General features: G+C 46.9%; 1 pseudogene; it reads right to left on the minus strand.

The window, feature by feature from the left end:
• Positions 1-4,602: 4,602 nt before the first annotated feature.
• LOC126199891 (5S ribosomal RNA) lies at positions 4,603-4,720 on the minus strand (annotated as a pseudogene).
• Positions 4,721-5,084: the final 364 nt, after the last annotated feature.

Consider the following 5,084-nt stretch of genomic DNA (forward strand, 5'->3'; position numbering starts at 1 on the left):
CTCTGAGTTTATCATTTTCTATTTTTTTAAATTTAAAACTACGAAGAGTGTGATGATTAAAATTCTTCTGGGTGTTGTATCGCATCATAGTGTAAAATACGTTGATGACAAATTCAGAACCAACGTTTCAACAGTATTACAGCGGCCTTCCTCAGGGCAAGAATGTTCTTGGTGGCGGAAAGGTACCAAGAAAGGTACCCAAACCAGTCTTGTCCTGAGAAGGTAGTTGTGAAATGGTGTAAACGTGGGTTTTCAGTTTATAATCAACGCTCCGAAGAATTTTACTCATCATTACGCCGGCCGCGGAAGCCTACGTAGTTATATGAGTACGAAGAGTGTGTTTGTTTTGTTGCATCTACGCCGCGGGGCTCTGGAGATTGCCGACGCCTATTAAGCGTGGTGCTTGGTGATCTGTGGCCGTATACGGTGTCCTGTTTAGTCGATGGTCGACCAGCGCAGAAGGATGCCCATCGTAAGCTTTGCCTCATCTCTTGTGGCGGTTGCTAGGTTAAAGAAATATACTGGAAAATGTATCAAAGAAAAAGCTCTGTTGCCTGTTTCTGGGGGTTAAAGCAACAGACAAACTTGCTTATATAAAGAAAAATTCTGTTCCTCTTTTCATGAAGATTATTTACTGTATGCGAAAAGAAAAGGAAATATGTGAATATTCGCTTTCATAGTACGAAATTACGATAACCTGCCGTATGTGAGAGGGGAGATGATTGTTGATGAAAAGAGGTGAATGAATAATTTGTTTTGGATCAAAAATATAAGTAGTCCTGATGACTAGTGCATTCTTCCTTGCAAGTGTTAAAATCTCGACAATAGTTATGCAACTGTTTTCACGCGTTATTAACAGCTACCGGTTTAATGGAAATTTCGATGACCTCCATTAAAAACGAGAGTACGAGAAACAGATGGTTACAAAAATAACGTACAATTTGAGGAGTATACTTACAGTGGATTTAAATTGGACAGTTCACACACAAATTCGTAAGCAGTAACAAATAGATATGAGTCCACAGAATACCGTGTGACGAAACCAGTTTCTATTTCATATAAAGAAAAAAACAAATATGGCATCATTTACTTTATCCAGTATTACGGATGAGACAAAAATTAAGCAGAATATGAGCAACATATTTACTTTGTAGTTCGAAGAGTGGCATACGCACAAGAAGGTCGTAATCAGGAATATAATTTCAATTTGGTACCAACCAAACGGTCAAAATTGCAATATTAGATTTTACAAATACAGACACTTTACTATCGGACTGCCAGACCGCCTGCTGGAGTGGCCAAGAGGTTCTAGGCGCTACAGTCTGGAACCGCGCGACCGCTATGGTCGCAGGTTCGAATCCTGCCTCGGGCATGGATGTGAGTCATATCCTTACGTTAGTTAGGTTTAAGTAGTTCTAAGTTCTAGGGGACTGATGACCTCAGAAGTTAAGTCCCGTAGTGCTCTGAGCCATTTGAACCATTTGAACTGCCAGACCCACCCATAAAGTATATATGAAAAATTTTATCATCTAGTACTCGTATTTCGAAAAGCAACAATACGGATTTCCGCGCCATATTTGATGTATGCAAAGTTCTCAGCTACGCCACTTGGAGCGCTGCTTTCGTTCTGTGTTTGCTTGTCGTAACATGGGCCTTGCACCTCTGATATTCTGGTGTTGTGAGTGACACAGGACAGAAAATGGACAATATGGGTACGATGTACTGCCCGCCGCGTACAGCACAGTGGCTTGCGGAATACGTGTGTAATGCAGATTAGAAGAGCTGAACATGTGACGGACAGAGCGACGCCGCTTTCTTGCTGCGGTAGCAGATTTGCGATTTGCTTCTCGCCGGCCGCGCAACGCCAGCGCGTTACGCCGCGAATCGCACGCTCCGCGAGCGAGCGCCCGGCGCCGACGTGGGTACGCGTGCATCTGCGCCGCGAGTAATCTGCCGGCCGCGCCGCGGCGCCGCGCTTTTTGCCGCCCCCACGCCGTGCACTTTATTTGGCAGAATCACCTCTGGCCCGTCCCTCTTGCGCGCCGGGCGTCATCAATCTCTGCGCGACAGGACAAAGCACTAGGAAGAACTCAGCCGCCCGAGATGGCGAGATTAATTACAACGGCCGGGGGGTGGGGAGAGAACGGGGGAGGGGGGAGGGTTGCAGCGAGCTCCGTATAAATCATACGCAGTACAAACAGGGGCGCAAGTGACGAAAGTATATTTTTACCGCTCAAATTGACGTCGCAGAGGGAGATGAATGCCGCCAGAGGGCGTATCTAACTGCTGAAGGAGCCGACACGGCCCTTGCCGCCGTATCGCTTTTTGCGCCACCCCTCGTCATACACACACACACACACACACACACACACACACACAAACACACACACACACATATGCCCGTCCCCGGTCTCTCTCGCGCGTTACCCTTACCTCACTATTCGCGTCCGATGATGAAGAGGCGGTCCGTAACACGAGTGTTAACATCTTTATGTACACCGTCATAATTGTTGCCTTTGAAGTACGAGGGCCCACCCCTTGGCGGGCCCACCCCGGCGAGCCTAATGGTATATTTAGGGAAATGTTCGGCTAGGCAGGGGGGCAGCAACGGGAACGGGCCGAGTGCCGTTGGCTGCGGCTGTGTCACGCCTCAAGATTCGCTCTTCAGCTGTTGCGCTGCGAGAGGATGTCCCCCCCCCCCCCCCCCCCCCCCCCTATGCGTTTTTTTGAAGCTGTGGTCAAATGTCGACGCTTGAAATCGCGAAAAAAAAATCGTCGCTGCAAGACTACAAGAATGCGAATATTGTGGAGCATTGTAGACTCGTAATAGCCACATACACGGTAAAGGTTGAAATGGTAAGATTTAAAAGTAACCTTGGCAGTACCACAGGGGTATATTCTACGGCCATTACCGTCCGCTACACACTTTGAGTCGTAACATGATTGTTCTTTCGTGACCTACTCAAGATGTTTTCGGTAAACGACAATGGACAGAGGGCCACGTAATGTTGTTATATATTTAATCCTCTTAAATCTTGCCTCAACCGATATACAGTACCTGATATAAAGTACCTGGACGCCAATATCGGGTACGTCCACTTTCGCCTCTTTGACGGCTTCAAGTCCGTTGGAGAAATTTCCAGTGAAGTGTCTGAATGTCTGTGGAGGAACAGCAGACCATTCATACCCAAGAGCCGAAACTAGACAACCTAGTGATGTTGGACGCTGGGGCCTGTAGCCAGTTCGATGTTCTAATCCATCCCAAAGGTCTTCCATTTCGTTCAGGACGGGACGCTGTATGGACGAGTATATTTCAGGAATGTTGTCCACAAACCGTTACCTCGCAGATGCTGCTTTATGACTGGATGCAGAGTCAAGCTGATACAGTCATACTATCTGAACTGTTCCTCTACTAACAAATTGCCTGTTAGCTTCTGTCACTGCTTCTTCGGTCGACGTTTATTTGATAATTTTTGTGCCGTTTCGCCAGCACGAGAGGCTGACATTGTCAAAGCTTCACCCTCCATTGCTTCTGGTGTACTGGAGTCGAGCTCGCGACCGCAGATTCTATCTACATGGAACGCCTTGGAGCTCAACTCCAATCCACCACCAGGAATGGAGGGTGAAACTTTGACAATGCCCGTCACTCGCGCTGGCGAAAAGTCAGAAAAATTATCAACTATATGTCGGCCGAAGAACGCGAGCCAGAATCCAACGGGCAGTTTGTCAACAAGTGCCCACGAAAGCGTTAAGAAGTCTGTGTTCCTCTTCAGTACGCCGTACACAATGCGTTCATGTTCTTCCGAATTTAGAATTTTCACCACTGCTAGCTCGTAACGTGCTCCGGGCATTCGCCAGGGCCAAACCTTTCATCGGATTGCTGCAGGCTACAGCGTCATTCGTCACTCTAAATAACTCGTTTCCGTTCATCCACTGTCCACTGTTGTCGCTCTTTACACCACTCAAGCATCCCATAGCACTGATTGCAGGAAAGTATGGTTTACGACCAGCTGTTCGACCACTGTACCCCATATTTCGTACCTCCCTACACACAGCCAGTGTGGTAGCTGGACCGCTGATAGCACTTTGGAACTCACGAGTGATTCCTTCCATTGATTTCATGCGATTTCTTACAACCACTCTCCGCAATGCTGGACGGTCCTTGTCCGTTAGCAGAGGGTTGGATTAGCTGCGGTTGTTCCTTCGCGTTTCCATTTTACAATCAGATCACCAATAGTAGTCTTGGTCAACTTCAGAATGGTTGAAATGCCTCAAATGTATTTGCTACTCAGGTCACATCGAATGCCTCGTCCACGTCCCAAGTGACTGATCTCTCCTGACCCACACATTCTGCTGATACTGCTTCTCTACTCATAACGCAAGAGTTCCCACCTGGTGTCATATTGGCGGACGCGAGTCTCGTGACATCCAATGGTAAATTCCACATTATACGGGCGTGTCCGGATGCTTTTCATTAAACAGTGTATAAATGCTGTGGTGGATAACGTAGGAACTTTCGTGAGGGTGTTCGAGTTTGATTATGTTGGATGTAGGTAGGAGGTAACTTCTCAGTTTGCCTCCGAAGGGCTGAGTGCACCCATTTGCCAACAACGCTCGCCAGACCGGATGGTCACCCATCCAAGTGCTAGCCCAGCCCGACAGCGCTTAATTTCGGTGATCTGACGGGAACCGGTGTTACCACTGCGGAAAGGCCGTTGGCTCACGTATTAGAATGACAGGTAAAAAACTTAACACTAATTAATCAGCTTGAAAACGAGATGGTAAAATTCAGGTGAAGTAAGGAAGAAAGTAATTAAAAAGTAAATGCCCAACTAACAAATGAAATTATATTAAACTGAAGGCAATCTAGATAGTTAGAAAAAAATTACCCGTCGTGAAGATAGACGTCACTAGATCGCGAGATGAGCAAGACTTCTACGAGGTGCATTCAAGTTCTAAGGCCTCCGATTTTTTTTCTAATTAACTACTCACCCGAAATCGATGAAACTGGCGTTACTTCTCGACATAATCGCCCTGCAGACGTACACACTTTTCACAACGCTGACGCCATGATTCCATGGCAG

The sequence above is a fragment of the Schistocerca nitens genome, chromosome 8, assembly GCF_023898315.1.
Source record: "Schistocerca nitens isolate TAMUIC-IGC-003100 chromosome 8, iqSchNite1.1, whole genome shotgun sequence".
NCBI classification, from domain to species: Eukaryota; Metazoa; Arthropoda; class Insecta; order Orthoptera; family Acrididae; genus Schistocerca; species Schistocerca nitens.